This window comes from Nasonia vitripennis, chromosome 2 (assembly GCF_009193385.2).
Source record: "Nasonia vitripennis strain AsymCx chromosome 2, Nvit_psr_1.1, whole genome shotgun sequence".
Lineage (NCBI taxonomy): Eukaryota > Metazoa > Arthropoda > Insecta > Hymenoptera > Pteromalidae > Nasonia > Nasonia vitripennis.
This window is the reverse complement of record NC_045758.1, coordinates 5538576-5559928: the sequence shown is the minus strand read 5'-3', so window position 1 is coordinate 5559928 and position 21353 is coordinate 5538576. Positions and strand designations below refer to the sequence as shown.

Genomic DNA, 21353 nt, shown 5'->3' with positions numbered 1-21353 from the left:
AGAGAGAGAGAGAGAGAGAGAGAGCGAACAAAAGTGCGAGACACGCGAACATAGAACACTGTGCTTTTCGAGCGTGCATAGCTAGCGCTGATTTAATGGCGAGATAAGAGGTTCGTTTACCTTTTTTTACTGCGTCATTTCAGGCCGATGAATCATTTTACCGGCACTATCTTTCGCGACTAATTTCGCTCTCTCGCAAAAAATTCCACCGTTTTGTTAATTTTTAATACACACACACACACACACACACCGTGTCCAATACGATGATGTCGGTGACGTAACGAAAGAGGAAGCGAAAAATCCTCCGTCTTTATTAATTCTCAGCGGAACACGGCTGCAGTAGCGGCGCGTCAGTTGTCAGACGCGGTTAAAAATCCCCAGCAGCAGCATCGGAGCCACGCCTCCCGCCGGCGCGAACAAGCTCGGCCGAAGACTTACAAAGGGAAAAAGAGACTACAAGCGCGCGCGAGCGACGTCGGGCATTACACGCGGACGTGTCGCGTAACGGTGCGAAGGGCTCACACGCGCGAGAGGAGCTCGTGTATGATCGCGATTCGCGGGGGGAGGTATAATATAATCGCGCACGTCCTCAAACACGCTGCGGTCTGCCGTTGTCGTGCGCCAATTGAGAGACGGGATTAATTCGTTAACACGGCTCGCTCTCTGTTATTTCGGATCAATCGTCGAAAGTATATATAAGGGGAGAATTGAATTTCCAGTTGTAGCGGACGTGTTCGAAGCGCCGTACAATCGCGAGAGATTTACGTCTCTGTTCATCCAGCAGTGATTCTAATGAAATTACGCTTTGAGAGTAGCTTATACGCGAGCGCAGCATCGGGATTTTTCCCTCCTCGAATCAGCGCTCTCTCTCTCTCTCTCTCTCTCTCTCTCTCTCTCTCTCTCTCTCTCTCTCGATAATACAGCTTTCATAAGTCGGCGCGCCGAACGCCAATACTTGTACTAGCTCTCTCTCTCTCTCTCTCTCTCTCTCTCTCTCTCTCTCTCTCTCTCTCTCTCTCTCAGCGAACGCGAGGCTATAGCTCGCGGGCATCCTCCCGCCTTTGTGTGTACAAGTGTACGCAGCTATGCACGTTCAATTACAAGCGCGCGCCCGTACGGTAATACATTAGCCGGTGCCGCTCGCGAAAGTAGTCTCATAAGTGAATACAAATTTAATACTTCTATTAAAAGCGCAAGCGCGCGCGCTCTATTTATCGACGCGATAAATGTATGCCTCGCCGGAGTACGTACGTATCGCGAAGGATAGAGCATAGCTAACCATTGGGCTAGAGAAGCATAGTGGGCTAGTTAATTCGAACTTGAGGACTATATGGGCTTTTATACATCGAGAGGAGAATGAGCTATACTTTAGAGGAACGGGAAAAAAAACTCACGCTGATAAGAACGTTTTCATTACGAGATGAATGCTCGATCAGTGCGTGTGACAGCGTTTCTTGCCCGCCATCTTTTATCTAGCGCTGAAGGCTCCTCTAATCAATATCGCTTCTCTCGAGCGGCATTAATATTCGATCTTTTCAGTCCCCGCCTTTCGACTCGCAACGCACACACCCATTCGCTATATAGTCATCGGTTCCCTTCAATAGGCCGCTGCTGCTGCTGCCGAGGCTATAACAGGTGGCGGAGAACGCGAAAATTCTTCAATGTTGCATACAAGTGTACAACCACCGCGTGTCGCGTAGATGCGGCCGCGCGATAAAACTTCCGAGCTCGCAATTCCTTTTCGGCTTCGCTCTGCTTTGTAATTAAATCGGCAAAGTGGAATGAATAAGCATTCAATTCAAATAATGCGAACGAGCTCGCGCGGGGGCGCAAAAGAGCCTTTTAAACGGGCAATTACGCTGCTTTACGAGAGAACTGACTCCCCGCCGCCGCTGCCGGAGTCGATTATCTATGCGCGGTGTACAACGCTCACGACTGGCTTTTTCCGTCGTTCCAGGAAGTCCAGACGACGACGCGAGTGCGCAATCTTCTTTGTATCGGCCAGCCCTGAATTAATCCTCGGCTATACAATGTTTACGAATATGCTTAATAAACTTTTAACCGGGCGCTCCGACGGCTAATTTACGGCTTTAATTAATGTTTCTTTCCTCGTAAATCAGGCCGTTCGAGTGCTAAAATTATAATTGATACACTTTATCGCTTGTTCGTAAAATGTTCGGAGCCATATCTCGTACACCGGTATAGCGCGGCAGCTCGCGAATAAATTTCGCCGTCTCGCACTGCATTATTCAAAGGAAAAAAGGTCTCTCACTCTCCCGTCGCGTCGGTGTAAAAAGTCGCAGATTAAACGCGATATCTCGCAGCAGAGGCATCAACAGCCGGCGGCGAGAAATAGGATGACAGATTTTACGTGCCAATAAAACGCGAAATCTCTTATTCAAGGAGAAAAAAGCTCTCAATTACACAGCCGTATAACGGGCGAGAGCGTCGTGTCACGGCACAATGCGATGCAACGTCGTCGTCTCTCGCGACGCGAGCATACGTGTACATACACATAAGGAGAAACATTCATCAGGCCTTCGTCTCGTCGGTAAATCCGAGAGAGTAAGGGACGAGAGAAGAAGCGACGGCTGCAGCTCTCGCTCGCATAAGGTTTATTAACGTTTTACTGCCAACTTTACTGCCGATTTACGCGCTCCGCTGTGCTATACACGCCCGCTCGCTCGGTTCTCGTTAACCTATTGCAGTGCGAGAGGGAGAGAGCCGCCGCCGCCGCCGCCACCCCCGAGCGTACTGAAGCTCCTTTCCTACCTTCCTTCCGCCGCGGGCGAGCTGTACCTAGTGCGCGAGCACGGGAGGATCGATACTCGCAGAGAGAGAGAGAGAGAGAGAGAGAGAGAGAGAGGAGCTATACTCGCGGGGTGGGGCTCGGAGATTTTTTCGAAAAAGCCTGCTTTATATTACAGACGACTAATCTCTATCTCTCTAGAGGATTGACTTTTCAGCTCCCTTTCGCAGATTGATTTCCGCCGACGCCCAGACGCAATAAATACATTCGAGCCGCGAATAATAAAAGACAATAGAAAATTGCCGATCATTCGTTCCGCGCGTTATTACGACTCGACTCTGCCGACGCTCGCGCGAGCAAACCGGTTTACGAGCGATCCGGTTCATAGATCAAAGGCACGCCAGCAGCAGCAGCTGAAGAAAAAGCGAGGAAAAAAAGTGTCAAGCGCGCTTACACACACGTGTGTTGGAACCTAAATACTCGCAGCTCTCCCTCTCGCATAACAGATGCTGCTGATTTGATTAAAACTGCTCCGCCGCTGGTATGATGAAGAACTCGATGTTCGCGCATCTTTATCTCGGGATCGCGCGTGACTAATCGCACTTTGATTGAAACGTTCGACGCTGCGTGTTGAAATCTGTCTGTTTTTTTTAACGAACGCATAAAAATTATATTAGATTTATATGCACTGCATTCATAGAGAGAGAGAGAAAGAGAGTGAATAACTGCAGCCGACGTATTAATCTGTACGAATCGAAAAAAAGGCAGCAGTCCGGCTCATAGTCGAGGCGCAAATTGAAACGTTCGGATATGGAGTTTAGAGCTTGACTTTTATTCGCTCGCTTTTTTCGCTCGCAGTCCAGTCTCGATCTACATATACATACACGTGCGCGCGCGCGCGTTAATCCCAAGTACCATGCGTCAACGTCATGCACGGAATAACGAAAATCACTTATAATTAAAGGGACCGACGACCGTGACGCCTCTCCCGTAAGCTGAGCCTGCACATCTACACAGCAGCAGCAGCAGTATAGTGGCACAAGCTGCCGTGTAGCGCGAATTCAATCTCGACCGAGCTGATGAGCGCGAATTCAGCGTGAATGCGAAATGACAGCTCGGAATATGTGGGCCTCGGAAAGCCCTCCCACCCTCTCTCTCTCTCTCTCTCTCTCTCTCTCTCTCTCTCTCTCTCTCTCTCTCTCTCTCTCTCTCTCTCGGTATTATATCGACGCTGCAGACAGGCAAAATTGGTACGGCGAATTACGTAAAGACAATCGCTTCGTTGCGTAATCCGAAGTTGCGCGCGCCCTCGATATTGTGTTTTGTACACGCGCTGCGGAAATTTTAAACGAGGAATATGCCCAGCTCGAGTGTACAAATGGAATTTCGTATGATTCGAGTCGCGCGCTGTGTATCGAGTGCTGTGTGTATAGCAAGAGATATTGCAACAAAAACCACAATTGATACAGCTCGTCGCGCGCACTGCTTTCCTCCATACTCTCAGTTCTCTTCTATTTTTAAACATCATTTTTCACCGCCCGGACAAAAGCCTCTTGGCGTTTCCGCGCGCGAAAGCAAAATTTTTGCAGCTCCTCTCCTTTTTTCCCAGCGGCAGCGTCATCGACTGCTGCTCTCTCACACCCCCCTTTGCACCTTTTATTATACGTGCAGCAGCAGCGGCGGCAAGCCTTTTTTCTTCTCTTTCCCTCTCGCTCTCTCGCTACACAGCAGCAGCGCATCCACTCGACGCCTCGGCCAAGTGCAGTGCACTGCACACACCGAGTTTGAGCACGAAGCTCTTATGCACAGCTCTCTCTCTCTCTCTCTCTCTCTCTCTCTCTCTCTCTCTCTCTCTCTCTCTCTCTCTCTAGCTCTCTGTGTTGTGCGCGAGCGTTCGGAAGAGACGCTGGCGTGTCGAGGCTCGCTGATTAGAAGCGCCTCGCGTGCAATGGGGATTAGACAAAGACTAACAATGGGCCGCGCTAAATATGCAAAAACTGCGAAACCTAAAGAGCTGTACACTGTACAGGTAGACACGTGCGCGCGCAGACACAACGACGACGACGATAAAAGACATTCACAGAGGCCCGTTTGACAAAGCACTTGGCTGCCCCGCCGGTGTCTGAAAAAAAGGCGTTGTCGAGAGATAAGGCGCCCGGCTGCGTGTAAAGTGCTCGCCCTTATCGGCTCGCGCCTGTTAATTGGGACTTTTTTCCTCGTACTACACGAGGCTCGGAGAGAGCTAGATTGCGCCGCCGGCATTAATGCGATCGCGGAATTATTTAGATGACACGAGTGATTTGCGTCGAACAAATTGCTCGATGAATTTCGAGAACTGCGCCGATTGGCTTTCCCTCCGGTTCCCGGTATACGAGAACAGAGTCGTCATTGATGTGAGCTTTGAAAAATCAGCGAAATCATCGATATAGAAAGCGAGCGCAATTACCTTCCTCATGGCAAAGAGGCTAACGAACAAGCTAATCAAAACAATTTCCACTCGCCCGATTATTAGCTTTCCTGCTTATTTTCCATCCAACGACTGCAATTTATTACTCACTCAACTTGTCGCTCAAACGCGCAGGAAAGTCGCCGTAACTCACCTGAAACAGAGAAAAATATCATCGGTCGTAAACAAGGCAAAAATTTAGGTTACACGCGCGTTAAAAAAAATCACCGATTTGGGATAAATTGATTCGGGAGAGGCAATCAGCGTCTTGGCTCGGGGATTAGAGGTGATCCAGCGTAGTCGTTACATTTCAATTCTCATTACCACCTCGGTTTTCCCAGCAGCAGCTAAAGAAGCGGCGGAGAGAGGAGTCCCCGCCGGGCAATACGGACGGAGATAGATTGGCAGAAAATGAAATCGAGTGGAGAGTCTGCGACACGCTGCGGGAGAGAGAGAGGATGATATAGCGGAGAAAAAAGATAGACGTCGGCCGCGGAGGAGGGGAAAAGCGCGGAAAAAGGAAAAGCCGGTGTACACTGGAAGAAAGAGGAGTTATTACTCCGTTCTCGGAGCGTAAATCGCGACTGCGCGCGGGATTGTCTAATTCGTTATTCTCTCGTCTAACGGGTGAACGACCGCGTTGGGGCATTTATATTGACTTAATAAAAATATTACATCGAGATATTATATTCTGCTCAGAGGACACAGTGTACAGAAGGTCAAACCCTCGTCTTTTCTCGCGGTGGCCGCGTGTACGCGATAGGCTGCAGCAGAGAGAGAAGATGAGAAAGAGAGGGTTCAAGTGGATCACTTCCGTAAATCGACGCCGTGCGAGAGAAGACAGGAAACGAGTGTTCCGGCCAGCAGCAGCAGCAGCACTCGCCCCATCTCTTTCTCTTCTTCTCTGTATCGATGGGCTACAGGTCACGCGGGATCTATTGATGAGGTATCCACACCCCGGAGAATTGTGTCTGCTACAGCTCTCTCTTGTATGTCGGCTCTTCCACGTCGTTATGGGTCAATCCGAGAGCAGAGAGCGACGTTTGATTCCTTCCGAGTGTTCTCCTGAACTGAAATTCACGTCGTCGCGCGCGAGAGGAGCGAAAATTGCAAAATTACGCTTCGTACCTACACCTTCCTCTCGACGACGCGGCGCAGAGTGGATATAAAGCAAAATCAGTAGAATCTGAAATTCACTAAAGCCGCGGTCTCAAGTCACTCATAAAAAGGCACGAAAATACGCATTTCCTTCCGCAGCGGCGCTGAAATCCGCGCTCTCGCAATTTTTCCCGCCGCGTCGTAGCTTTTTCGGCTTTATCCCGTCTTTCCATCTCTTAAATACTTACGCCCTCTCTCTCTCTCTCTCTCTCTCTCTCTCTCTCTCTCTCTCTCTCTCTCTCTCTCTCTCTCGGTCTGTCTCTCCTCCGGGAAGAGGAAGTAAAGAGACGACGGGAAGCAGCTGTGGCAGCCTCTGAATCTCGGGTAATCCCCGCGAAACGACGGAGATAGCGGGCGAGATGATGGAAATTGGACGTGTAACGATCGGAGCCCCGGCAAAACGCTCGCGCGAGTAGAGGAGGAGTAAGTCGATGGAGTTCTTTTAACGCCATTATGCTTCGTCTCGTTGAGAGCTGAGCTTCGCGAAATTTCCGAAATCGACTTTTTCTACCTTATTAGCGCGGGTAATCGAGACGAGGTTTGCACTCGGCAGACCTTCTGATTCTCTCCGGTCGCAAGAACCATTAGAATCCTTACAATCCTCCTCTTGATAAATACGCAGTCGCTGCAACAACCAACGCAGAGCGTTTGCATATAGCGAGCAGAGTCTCACGCAGACTAAGAACGCGCGATGTGTCACCGTGTCGCAGCAGCAGCAGCAGCAGGGTATCAGAGTGCGTGTGCCGTCTCTCTCATTACTGCGAGAGCGAGCTTGTACGCGCAAAAACGTGAGAGGCCCGCAAATTGCCACCTTGAGCGCGCGCACGTTCGCCTTTTTCACTTGGCCGCTCGCTGCTGCGGTGTATGTATGACCAGCAGCGCTACCTTTTACGGGAGGGCATGCACAGGCGTTCGCGCGTATATTATCCGCCGCGCGCGGGAGCGCCAGGAGCGCCAATTATATTGGCGACGATAGAGAGAGAGAGAGAGAGAGAGAGAGAGAGAGAGAGAGAGAGAGAGAGAGAGAGAGAGAGAGAGAGAAAGAGTGCGGACACACCGGCGGCGCTTTTTTTATGTCTTATTCGTGAGCGCGGTTTGCGATGCGCGGCTGCTGCTGCTGCTTTTTGTGCGAGCGGTGATGAGTCAGAACGGCTCGCGTTTATGGGGGGACGAATTCAATTGACGCCGCTGGATTTGCATCGTGCGTTTTCTCTTATTCTTCTTTTTGTCGGTTAATTGATGTGCGCTCTCTCGTTGTTTCCGCGCGACTTTCGGCGTTTTCTGCGGAAAAACACGCGCGGGCACACAGGCTATTTATTTTTCCATCAGCGCTCCATTCTCGCTCGCGAATAAAATCTCGAGCTGTTCGATGAAAATAACGGCGCTCCTTGGCCCCCCAGCAGCTCGATGGCAATCTCTCTCTCGCGCGCCGCGGACGCGGAGTTTTCGCGGCGCCGGCGAGATTGATTCTCACCCTGGGGCAAGGCTGTCTCCTCGCTATCCTGCGCGCGGAGAAAGAAAGAGAGAGAGAGAGAGAGAGAGAGAGAGAGAGAGAGAGAGAGAGAGAGAGAGAGGGATAGAGGGATCGTCGCCGGGAGAATTGAAAATCGACGCGCGCGATTATCGCGTCGCAAAAATCTCTCGTCGGTGCGCGCTCTGTGCGCTCCTTGTTCCGCGAGTCTCTCGATGTTATCTCAACAGCAGCAGCAGCACGGTTTCCCCTCGATCCTCCCGGACGATATAAAGCGGCTTCATTCTCTCCTGGAAAAGAAGGTCCTCCTTTATTTTGCCGCTCTGCTCGCGGCCGCTTCTAAGCTCTCGATGATTCACGAATCGAATCACGCGCTTTTTGCCGCTGGAAACCGGTCGGACTCGTTGAAATTGTCAGGGGAGGAAGAATAGATCGGGACAATGGCTTGATTTAACGCATCTCAGCTCGTTAACCGTTCATAAAAGCGGCCTGGAGTAGAGCGTTCGGATCAAAATTTTCCACGAAGAAATAACTCTGCGTAGCTGCGGAAAAGAGAATCTCGCGCGCGCGCGCGCGTAAAACCAAAAAAAAGGTGTTCTCGCACGAAAAGACGTGCCACACTGCTGCAGCAACGCGCTCGCAAAAGTCGATAAAGAGAGCAGTACGAAAAGCTCGCTCACTGGCAAGCAACATTCAGCGTAGCTATACACAGACGCACACACAGACACGAAAGGCTGCACGCCGTGTGTGCTGCCGTAGGAAGCTTATATTATGCAAAGCATGTGTTGGCCTCTCTGGATTTATGGCGGCCGTTTCGCTCCTCTGCTGCTGTACGTATACAGTAGTAACAGCAGAGCAGCAGCGGCGGCTTCGTGTGCGAGGGTATACTCGTGAGTTTTTGCGCGCTTTCCACTTTTCCGACGCTCGCTGCTTCTTCTCCTCCACTGTCTCTACTTTTCAGGGGCCGGCGTGTGTCTACTCGGACGTGCGCGGCTGAGATTTCACGCTCGCGTATATATATACGAGAGAAGGAGTAGGAAGTTGTATAGGCGTCAGCTTGGCGTTTCTCGTTTTCAGTTTTGAAAAATTCATCGGCTCCGAGCGGAGATTTTCTCCAGCGAGACTAGCCTGGTAAGACGCACCGAGAATTTTTCTGTATCCCGAATTCATATGTACGAAAAACGAAACTCCGCTCATCACGGTCTAATAGTCAAAGCCGCGCATACAGCCGAGCCTTGAAAAATCACCGGAGAAAAGAGTCGCGCGCGGACAAACAAACTTCCTACCTACTCTGCACCTCTATACAGCGCTGCTGGCGGGTCATTATTCTCGTCGCACGCCGCCGCGGAATACACGCACAAAAAAGCGAGAGGGAACTGCCGCCGCCGCGCGGCGAGCGAAGAAAGAGATAAAAAACAACGAGGACGGGGGACACCCCGGCAGTGCCGAAAAGCTGCCGAGAGTAAAGCATTGTCCTTCTCCGTGTGGCGGACCGTAATTAGGCTGAATAGCCGAGAGGTCTAGTAGTAGTCTACTCTTCTGAAAATTAATACGCGCGAGTTGTCGTATTACGCGAAGAATATAGCCGGCGGCGTTGTGTGTTTGCGGCAAACGGAATTACTCTCTCGCTCTGCGCGTTGGATTTGCATCTAATCGAATCGTAATTATTTCCCATCTCCGTCAGCTTTTTATCTCCGATTTCCCCCTTCTATATAGCTTCTCGTCCGCAGAGGCTTATACTCCTCCTCGATCCTTATCGACGACTTGGCGACAGTAATGGGATTGGCGAATAAAACGAGAGCCGGGGAGAGATCTCTTGAGCGCCGAAGAAGAGAATACGGGAGAGGGAGACTCGCTGAGCAAGAACATCGTGTTCGGTCTATACGCCACGCAGCGTCAGATAAAATCAGCGGCCGAGTGTCCCTTCCCTGTATACTATATACACACAGCGCGTCGTATACTGTACGGGATATAGGTGCAGTGTATAAATTCATTTAAACGACTGCGCGCGCTTAGGTGACAATCTGCTTCTGCTGCTACCGTCGCGTTATTTCGGGGTCGTTGCAAATTATTTACATACCCGTGTGCGCACTCGCGAGTGATTTATCCGAGAACCTGCTGAATTTCGGGCATGGAGGTCCGCCGCTCGCTTTCTTATTACCGCGGTGAACGATACGGATGACTGCCGTTAGCGACGGAGCTTTTTACGCGCTAGCTGTTCACCGAATTAATAATCTTATAGAGATTTCGGGAAGGAAATCAATTTCAATAGTCTCCGACATTCATCAGTGCACGTAACTCTTTCCCGCCGAACGAAAGGCAGCTCTCCTTATCGCAACGAAAAATTTCCCCGAGAGAGCATAATATACGTCCGGCGGGTCATTTTTCAAAATTAAAAATACGTCTGGCAGGAAGCGGGGCGACGCGGCTCTCCTCGCGGAAACGACTGGCTTTTCGTGGGATATATAGACTGGCTACACTCGGCGCGCCGAGAAAGAAGGCGAAGAAGAAAGAGGGAGCCGGAGAAAGAAAGGGAATCGCGCAGAAGGCGAAATGGCAGAAGAAAAGCCGTGGAATCGCCTTCCAGACGATTTTCTCAGGCGCGCACGGCGCGAGCCTCCCTCGTGATTCTCTCTTTCCTCGTTCTCGCTCTCGTTCTCGCGCAAGCGCGGCGAACTTTTTTTCACCACTGCTCCCGCTGCTGCTGCTGGTAGTGTGCCACACGGCCATTTATACTCGGCGGCGGCGGCGGCGGCAGACAGCGAGGCAGTGAGGCGGAATAAATCGCGGCCTCCTTTACAAGTGCTCTTGCTCGCTGCAGCGCTGCCAACAAAATAGAAACATCGCCTTCGCCTATCAATTATTCGCCGCGCAATTTACGACGTCGCGCTGCTGCTGCGGTGGGCTATGCGGCCGCTGTACACGCAGTCCGAAAAACGGGGATGACGCTGTGTATCGGCTTTGATTTTCTTTCCCGCACTCGAGAGGGACAGCGACGAAACGTAGAGTTTCGTGTGTACAGGGGCTGCGCACATGGAGCTCCATGATGCTTCTCGGGTCACGACGCAAGCCGCATATTTATGTGTATGAACAAAAAGTGTCGACTCGCACATTCGCGCGGCGGCTGTGAATTCGAGCCGCAAAGATGGCATCTTTAGCAGGAGCAGCAGCATGACCTCTGCACAACTTCCTCTGCTCCAACCCTCTGCGCTTCTTGCGATAGAGACAAGCTCGCTCGGTTGCACGGTCCAAATATTTCCATTCGCATATTTTAAAGATGAGCCAGTAATTTATGGGCGGGCGAGAGACGACGCTTTCTTGCTCTCACTCGGATAAATCCTTCGTTTTTCTCTCTCTCTCTCTCTCTCTCTCTCTCGCGGCGGCGGCGGCGGCGGCGGCGGCGCACACGGCTGCTGCATGCAGCCACCTCCAGTTCGCTCGACTCTCTTCTTTCTCTCTTTATTCGCGTGCGGCTGGCGAGCGGCATTAATTTATTTATCGCATTGTACGTGTTCGCTCGGCGACGGCGTTAATATACGAGCATCTGCCGCGTGCGCGACGTGAGGCGTCTGCTGCTCTATACACTCCCTTTTTCTCCTCGCACTGCCTCCTTCCCCCGCGCTCTCTCCGCACGAAAATTCGGTGCGCATCACTTCCGCAATGTCAGTTCCGGCTGCAGCGCCAGCATAAATTCGCGCGCGCGTAAGTTTCGGCCTGTGCGTGACTCGCAGCTGTATACGTGTGTACTTGTAAAAAAGGAGGATTTTTCGATAATAACTGCGCTCTGAAAGTGTGTGTGCATGTGTATCTCCTTTTGCTTCGCAGCGCGCGCGCGCGCGCGAGAGAGAGAGAGAGAGAGAGAGAGAGATAGAAAGCTCGCTGTCTCTCTTCTGGAAACGCGCGTAGCTAGATGTGAACGACGTTGGTAAACTTTTTGATTTTCTAGTGTATTTAAGGAAGGAGCTCTCGTGTCGGGGATTTACGCGCGAATTTTTCTGGAAATTTTAATGTTGGTGTCATGCGCGCACAAGTCGGACTGTTTTCACTCGCGTCGCTGCGAAAGTCTGTATTATATACGTGTACACAAATAAATGCTTCGCCTCCGCGGAAAAGTTGCGTGTGATATACTATACACCCTAAAGAGTAACGTTTTCCCGACAGCGCACGACTTGGCTCCGGTGGAAATATTTGACATTCGCCCCTTTTTTTACTGATCCACCGCGCGATGCTTTTTGTTTGTGTCCTACATTTCCTAGTTTTTCTCGGCGATTGAGCTCCGCGGCAAATCCGTAAAGCGATCGCAAATCCACGATCATCCCCGATCAAAATTCCCGGAATTTCTTTCGATCACCACAGTAGCTCGTAGGGCTTCATTTCTCTTCGCGTTTTTCCTTTAGCCCACCGATGAAGTGGAAACAGTTCTCGCGTGATTTTTTCTGCGGACACACGCACGCTGCGTTTTCGATACTTTATACACACAAGATTTCGCGTCCCCACGTGGCGCAAAGCTGCCGTCGAATCGATCCACCGCACACACGTACACGCATTTCACCTTTCCGCGCGCGCACTTTTTTAACTTTATTTCGTCGTCGTTCACCATTTTCTATTTCGTTCCACATGCAGCGCGTTTTTCGCTCTCAGGTCGCTGGCGCATATTTTTCACTCGAACGCGTTAGCACAATTGCTTCCCCCGCCCTCTACCATATGACGGCGATATGGAACTAAAACAGCGCGTGGGTGTAATCGGAAAAAGAATTGCGAAAATGATATCGAGCGTAGGCTGCAGCAGCGGCTGCGTACGCGAGTTTCCAAAGCGCGCGGCAGAGCCGAGTTTAATAAACGCGCGCCGTTTGTAAATAATGGTAATGGCCGCGCGTGTGTATGTATTCTTAATTAACGTAGTGCTGCCGCCGCCTCCGCCGCCGCCGACGACGACGACGACGTGTATAGAGAGCGAACGGCCTATACGAGTGTGCGCATACGTACAAAGTATCTCTAACGAGGATGTTGTGTAAACGCGAGAAAACGTGGAAACATAGTATATTGTGTACCAAGGGCGTAAAGTGGGCTTTTTAGCCCGAGTAGGATAGAGTTTGCAGTACGAGTCAAGACGAGTTAGCCCGAGCCGAAGGCGTGGCGAGTAACGTATGTACAGATTTCCGCACACTCACACATGTACATTATCATATACACAAACAGCCCACCGGTCTGAGAAAAGTTACTTTAGTCCCGCTTGGTAGGCCAGGAAAACGCGAAAATCCTGCTTGTGTTACAAAAAGTTATAAAGAGTATAGAAAGAGGATATAAGCGAAATTGAAACTATAATCGAGAATTTAATTCAAGACGACGCCCGGTAAGCATTCCAAAGCGGATTTGCAATTCAAACCTCATTGTTTTTCAACTTTTGAGAAGCTTCCCGGAATGCATTAACCTCCTCCTGCAGTCCTTCGGGTCACGCGCGCGGTAACTCGATAGCACGCTAGCGTAATAATAAAAAAGTCGTTAAAACCTCCTGGATATTCTATTTTTCCGTGTGCCGGCTGCGACTCGTGCCCTTATAAAAACGGCAGAAGGATGAGGCGAAGCGTGCAAAAATGCCTATGTTGCACCCACGTCGAGGTTTAAGGTCAAACATAGAATAAGAAAGAAGAAGCGGACGAAGGCGAGGATAAAGATAAGGCGATAGAGCAACGTATACACACTGCAGCGGGGAGAAGGACGGCGGAAAGAGGCGAAGGCATCATAAAAAAGTCGGCGAAACAACGAGATGCGAGCATAACGCTTTTTTATCTCGTGGGACACAGAATGCGAAGGGAGAGCGAAAGGAAAAAAGGCGGCAGCGCGAAAGCATGTGACATAACGAGAGAGAGAGAGAGAGAGAAGGCAAGGAGGGACAATACCCCGTCCACTGGCCGCGAATATTACGAGCATGTGCAGCAACAGCGTTCGGAGCTTCTCCTCTCCCTCAGCCTGCACCCGAGGTTTATTTGCGTTATATCTGCAAATACGTGCGGCAATGCGTGTCCGTTGAATGCTAATGCGCGCTCGCTTCTCTGTCTCTCTCTCTCTCTCTCTCTCTCGCTCTCTCTCCCTGCGCGCGTGTATTAGTGCACGCGTCTACGCCTATGGCTCTGATGCAGCGTGTGTACTCTGCGCAAGCCTCCGCACACGCGTACGTATGGCAACCGCACGTCATAATTATTGTGCGCATACAGTCGGCGCCTCGCAACATTCTTCTGACTGGTGTAAAAAGGAAAACTAATATTTACTATTGCATACAGGTAATTTTTGAGCTATCGATCTAGTGGTGCACACAGTACAATGTCCGCAAGACCCTCATTCGGCTTACAATAATAGGAGGCTAATCGAAAGCGACGGGGCTGCACCGAGAGAGCCAGAGCATAAGTACGAACGAAGCCTCGTAGGTGGTGTCGGATACACGGCTCCGACGCAAATGACAAGCCCTCGACGTCACTCGGTCGGACAGCGGTGGCGGCGGCGGCAACTCCCTCCCATATAACATATACATATATCCGCATTTACTATACCCCCGGCACGCATCGCGCGCGCGAACTTGCCCTGACCGTACGTACAACGGAGCTCGCGCAACTTCGCAATAAGTCACGCCGCGCACAAACACACACACACACACATACACGCATACAGCGACCCTCGTGACTTCGCGGCGACGGAGGCGATGGCGGTAGGTTAGGAACTTCTATTCAATTTGTACCGGAGGAGAGAAAGAGCGAGAAGGGCGGAGTTGGATGACGTCGCTGCAGCCGCTGGGCGAAATGCGACTCCCAGGGATGTACTCCGGCATTTTCTTTGTCCGTCTCTCTCTCTCTCTCTCTCTCTCTCTCTCTCTCTCTCTCTCTCTCTCTCTCTCTCTCTCTCTCTCTCTCTTGCTCATCTCCTCCTCGGTCTTTGTGAACTTGCCTACTCCCCACTGTTTGCGCCAAGTTTCCAGCGCGATTATGTAGGTTTGATGCCGAGGATGATTAGGACACACCTACACCTGCTGCTGCTTCCTCTGCTATTCGCCACCAACGCCGCACCGAAAAACCGTAATTATGCGCGCTAATCGCTAGCGTTAACTTTGCCTTCCGTACTACTGATGGGCCGAGATGATTTATAAAGCTTGAGTGTTTTGGATTAAAAACGAGCAAACGAGGATTCTCCAGTGCGTTGGCAGCAAATTTGTCGGCGAGCTGTATTTACACGCGGCCGCGCGTTTTCGGAGGACGGCGAACGGCGGCGGCTTCTTTAAATAAACTCGCTCTCGGATAAGGCAAAACCGCCAAGGCCTGCGGCCACGAGGAAAGGGAAAAGAGAAACACCATGTGAAGCGTGAACTCTCGCGACCTCGCACTCGCTCGTTGTCTTTTTTCGCACTCACCGCAGTAAATATAGAGTATACATCAACTAAGATCGCGACTGCTGCTTCGAATCGGGACACAAAGTCGAGAAGCATTTTATTCGGCCAAGTTCCACGGATCGACTCGAGCGAGTAAATCGTCGCCGATCAATCTCCCCCGACGCTCTCCGGCTCTACATCTGCCTCGCACGCAGTAACTCGGCGCGCGCTCGATCCCGAACGGAAGTGCAAGAAAGAGGCCTGCGAACACACACGTGACGGTCAGTCGTCCGCTCGGTTTTAAATTAAGCCCCGGCGGGAACGCTCTCGCGCGGATAAGGAGCCGAGGTACTACGTCAAACGGCACAAGTCGACGCCGCCTCGACGATCTCTCTCTCCTCCACCTCCGACGCCGCCTGTGTATGTGTGTGTGTACACGGGGCGCCGGCGGACGAGGGTCTGAGTGAGAGAGAGATAGAGAGAGAGAGAGAGAGAGAGAGAGACGGGAAATGAGAAAGACGCGAGGGGAATTTAAATTTCGTGCGAGCCGGCGATTCTTTCTCTGCGAAAGGACAACGTTTGACACCGGTTATGAAAAGAACAAGCGTTTCCTGAATTTTTATCGCAAAGGGCTGCTCAAGAGTATTTGCATAATTAGTCAATTAGCGCGGGGACGCTCACTTTTAATTTAATTCGGAGAAAAGCATGTGGATCCTCCTTTTTTCAGATATTATTTCGTGTTTTACGCGTATTTGGCTTTCATAGACGAATTCTCGAACGAAAAACTAAGCGAAACCGCGTCTCGAGAAAAATCACGAGAAAGTCTTTGAAAGAGACTGCAGAATGATCGCGACGGGACGTACACGCGCGGCAAAGGCGGAGAGAGTAATGTTTATTGGCATCGAGAGAAGAGTCGTTCTGCCGTGCCGCGAGGCGTTAAAGTAATTCAACGCAACGCGACGCGCCGATCGCGTACACATTCATTTGCTTCGCACGGTCGGCCCGATAACGCGAGAGAGAGAGAGAGAGAGAGAGAGAGAGAGAGAGAGAGAGAGAGAGAGAGAAAAGCGGGAGAAGCGTTGACCTGGATCGTGTTTCACTCTCGCGTCTCCTGGAGCATTTGCCTCTCGCGATTCGATGGGGACTCTATGAACCGTGAGCTTTTAGTATTTTCTTTGCGGTGTGCAGCGCATTGAGAGAAAATATTATGTGGGTCGATCGCGACATTTTTATCTGGTTGTGTAGTGCAAGGTTTCGTACAGGTCGGACGGGAATTTATAATGATACAGCGTCGTTAATGGGTTTTTGGTATTCGCGTTTCTTTTTAGCAAATGGAATAAAATATAAGAGCCATGTGCAGTGTTCAGAAGAATTAAATGAGATCACGCACACTTTGCGAAATTAAAAAAATACGTGTTAAAAATTTGTACAGATAAAATTAAAAGATGCAGACGTGCCAGTGTGTAGACTTTCTGGGGTTTTACTTGAATATCGCGTAAACAAGAAAAGCTTTGTTCGTCTCATCATTCGTCCCGCTCGTTCCCACACAGCTGCTGCGCTCTTTTCATCGTCCGCTGCAAAATCCGCGAACCCTCTCGAATATAAAACGACCGCTAATTCGATCGGCGTATAATTACCTTATGGATTTGAGCCTCTCTCGCAACCACCATCGGCTTTGCCATTCAATTTCCGCAACACACGCGCCATATAATCGAGGCTGGAGCTTACATTCCGCTCTCGCGCGTCATTTGAAAGGTTAATTCGCGAGCGCGAATCGTTTGTGAATTATTGAAAAAAAAAATTGGGAAAAGGAAGCGGAGGTGGTAAATTGGATTTTTCCGGCAATTGTCCCACCCTCGTTTTTTTCGCGGAGGGTCGGGCGTTTTAATTAAGGAATAATTGGAGATTTGGGTAAACGAATTCGCGGTCGTCGAGAAATAATATACAAAAGCCGCGACTGCTGGATGCAGTAATTTTATTTTAATTTTTTTTGCCAGCTGATAACGATGCTGGTTAAAAAGCGGCCTCGGGGATATTCGAGGATGTATACGTTAATTTGCATTACAGTGCACTACTGCGCGTCGGGAATATTTTAACTTTCATAAAGTGGCAGCATCTGCGCGTGAGTGTGCATGTTTTTTTTCAAATAGCGAGTGTATCAAAATTAATTTTATCGACTTTATGGGTAGCAGCGTGTTTATTAAATTACAAGAGCACTCTGATGCATTCAGCGTACTTTTATACTTAAACAATGCAGTCGTGATTAATTATATAGCTTCGACGTAATATCTCGTCGTCATTGGCGGCCGCCCGCATAGCAGCGTGGCGACAAAATGCAAAGTGATTACTGGCGCGATAGCATGCTGTATAATTTAAAAAAATTTCTCGCACAAAGCGTGTACACTTTCCCCCATCCAGCCCCACACAAATCTCCCTTATGCTTCGTAAACATTTCGCCTATACAAGTACACGAAGAATCGTTTATAATAATCGACGAGACTTTTGAACTCTCGTATTAAATCAAAGCTGCAGTGGAAAAAGTGCGTGTTTACGACAAAGTCGGTCGTTCCGAAACTGCTCTCGCGTATATTCAACCGGGAGCGACAGATTCGATAACCGAAACTGCCAGCTGCCGGCGTAAGTGGTTAGAGAGAGAGAGAGAGAGAGAGAGAGAGAGAGAGAGAGAGAGAGAGAGAGAGAGAGAGAGAGAGAAGACGCCGCGGGGAGTTGTTGTCCGGCTTTTTTGTGCCGGCGGATTTTAGAAAAATGTATATACCAAAGTTTTCCACTGGAAGGAGCGCGAAAGCCGGGGGCAGCAGCCGGCTTTCCGTCAAAAAGTTGCTCGAGCGCGAATCGGCCCAGTAGCAGCCAACACACAATCGACGTATTGACCATTTCCCGGATGATTTTCTTCCCTGATGCTTTCTTACGCGTCCGCTCTGAGTGCGCCGTAAACATTTGAGTTTCACGCTCGAGGAAATGCGATACGGCGATGACTTATCTCTCTCCGACGATGTAAAGCGCGTCGGCCGGCTAAACACAGCCGTTATCTACTTAGCGCTGATTTCGTATCTCTCTCTCGCTCTCTTCGGTATCTCGATCTCATAAAAACTAATCTCCACCTCTGTTGACTCTAATTCGATTGCAGCGGCAGCAGCAACAGTATTGTGCGAAGCCAGAAGCGTTGACAAAGAGAATTTTCTCTCTCGATGGCGGTTCGATTCCCGTAACAATGAGCCCGGGCGCGAGAGCGTGCAACTGCACCATCAGCCCCTACACCATCTTTTTCGCCCGAAAAGCCAGCAGCAGCATCTCACTCGCGTTCTCGACTCCACCCCCGTTCGGAGGCTCATCCCCCCCCTCTCTCTCTCTCTCTCTCTCTCTCTGTCTCTCTCGCCGCGCCACTTCTTCTTGTTCTTTGCTCAAAAGTTTCCGGAAAATCGGGAATTTCAGATGCAGGTGGCCGGGACAGAGCGAGCGGCAGTGGCGGCAGTCCATATTCGCGAAAGTGGAGGGCCCAAGCTTCTTTTGGATCCAAGCCAACCACGCCTCCGCGGAGAGACGAGGGCGGCGGTGGCGGCAGCAGCAACCATAAAGCCCCTTCCCATAAAGCCTCGATACCAATTGCCATCGAGCGAGCGGCAACTAGAAGAGACGTTCAATTTAATAAAGGTAATAACGTTAAATGTATTTTCGTTTTTCGCTCCTTCTTCCTCGCCGCGCCCGTGTATAAATCCGCTGCTGCTGCTGCTGCTGCAGAGGCTCGGGGCAAAAGTGTGTGCGGCGGCGATTGGGACGACATCCAAAAGGCACTCTATCTCTCGCTCTCTCCTTCTTTTTCCCCGAATGGACCATCAGCGGCAGTGGAGCAGCAGCCAGCCATTTTCCGGGAGAAGGATGGAGAGCCCGCTCACACACTGTACCCTGCATGCGCGCACGATCGCACTCGTCTCGTCCCTGGACCAGCGTTGTACATTTCGGATTCTTTGGCGCGCTCGTTTTTATATCTCTCGTCGCCCCGCGCGAGCTCTCTAGGTGCGCAAGGGCAGAGGCAAAAAGAGTGGTTTAACGAAGCGTCGTTAAATTCCTCGAGAAAGAAAAAAGAGAGCCGGAGAATCTCCATTCATAAATCCCGCCGAGCTGCGCGCACTACCGCATTGCGGTCTTCGGGGGATGTCGATCAACCGCGCCGTCATTCTCTCCCCCGCCAATTTCTTTCTTTCTCTCTCTCTCTCTCTCTCTCTCTCTCTCTCTCTCTCTCTCTCTCTCTCTCTCTCGTCTCTCCATCTTTTTTATCTGCGCTTGTTGTGCCCTTTTTCCTCCTTTTCGACCCTGCACTCGCGGCGAAGAGTTGGAGAGAAAAATTTTTCGTCGGAGGCTCGCCTCTGCAAATTGGCGGAACTTTGCTGTACACGTGCACCGGCCACACGAGGCGGAAAAAGTTACATACTTGTTGAGGAGCTTTTTTCATTCATCGGTGCAGAGTAAACTTTTCACTAGCGCTATGTTCAAAGTGGGATATAAGGCTCGAGTGAGCTTTCGATTTTTCGGGCTCGCGGTGTTACATGAATTTTCGAGTGTTCGCGACTATCGAGTGGGCAGAACGAATGAATTTTGGAGTGGCAAGAAGTGCAATTTTCGGTTTACGAGGTCGCAATGAAATCGTGAATTAATTATTACTCACTATATGGCGTATACTCGGTACCTCGTAAAGATCGATGGGATAACTCACCTGAAACAGAAAAAGGAAAGAATAGATTAATTATAAAGTACAAACGTATCAGTTAGAACGTGTTAAATCCGGCGTAGTAAGCACCGACAATACCGTGCGCGAATAAACACGACCCCATACATCAGAGCCGCGGGCATAAAAGCTCGCCCCTCGTGAAATTTCAAGAGTCGCCAAGCGCGCGCGGCAGCATCATTCGCGCTAAATAGCGCCGGCTCCACCCTTCTCCCGTCCATCAGAGACGTGCGCCCACCACAGCCCTATGCGCGCACCTGTACCCTGCAGCAGCAGCGTCACTATCCACATTATTGTGTTTCCCCGTAACGAGAAAACTTCAGCTCGCGGTGGCAGCGATCCAAAATTTTCGGCGATGCTGTGTAAGGGCTGACAGCGAACGTGACACCTACGGAAGCCGACGAATTTGCATTCGAGGCTCAACGCGCGAGAGAGATTCGGATCCTAATGAGTGTCGCACGCGCAAAGACCCGTGTTGTACCGGTCGCGCGTCGTAAGACCACCAGAGCCATGAAAGATAATGAGGAACAGCCGGCAGCCCAGCCAAAAGCGAGAAAACGCAACGAGAGCAATCTGCGCGCGCGAGAGAGAAAGAGGATCAAAGACGTAAGCGCCCGCGAGGGGTCGATTTTTTTATGGCGGGGCAATTACTCGCAAGCGCGTCCTAATGATAATGAAAGGTTTAGAAAGAGGCCTGTTAGGCGCTTGAGAAGATTTTCAGAAGAGCACACAGTGCCTCGAGTTTTAATAGTTTATCCCCATTCGGCACGGGAATAAAACGGATATACCTACTACGCGACTAATAATTTGCGCTGGTATTAATGCAGCTATCTCTCGGATTTAGGTTTCGATCGCAAAGGCGGCGCTGAACGAGCTACTTCGAGCGGAAATCGCACTGGGGGGCCTATGATATGCCTGAGACTCTCGTGAGATTTCGAGAAAACGAGACGCCGTCGTCTCTCGCGCCGCGTTAAAGGCGCCTGCACAGGTGTGCGCGAGCGGGTGAAAGAGAGCGAAAGGGAAAGAAAAAATGCGACGAAGCTCGGGAAAGACGCGGAGGAATTCTTGGTTTCCTTCTTTAACCTCGAAATCCGTTGAGTAAAAAAAAAGAGTCGAGCCGCCGCCGCCGCGGACTGTGGAAGTTTGCAATGAATAATTGAGCCCTCGGGTCTGCTAGCGCGCCAAGACAAACCTAAGCTGTCGGCGCCGACGACGGTGCGACCAACCGACGAGTAGCGTTACGACCTTAGACGGCTTTACTCTGCTTTCTTCTTTGCACTCTCTTTTTATTTCGTCTGAGGAGTTTCATTTCCTCGCTAATTATTAAAACCGAAGGGTTTTTTTCATATTGGATTACGCGGCTGCTTCCACTGGTGATTAAGCTGCTGAGTTTTCAAAAGAAATTCGGAGTAGTATATTTGCAGGAAA

At 50.5% G+C, this 21353-nt stretch overlaps 1 protein-coding gene across 21 annotated transcripts in view; it reads right to left on the bottom strand.

Moving 5' to 3' along the window:
* Window positions 1-21353, bottom strand: part of LOC100122401 (RNA-binding protein Musashi homolog Rbp6) — a 542632-nt gene that overhangs the window by 402650 nt on the left and 118629 nt on the right. The window lies entirely within an intron of this gene.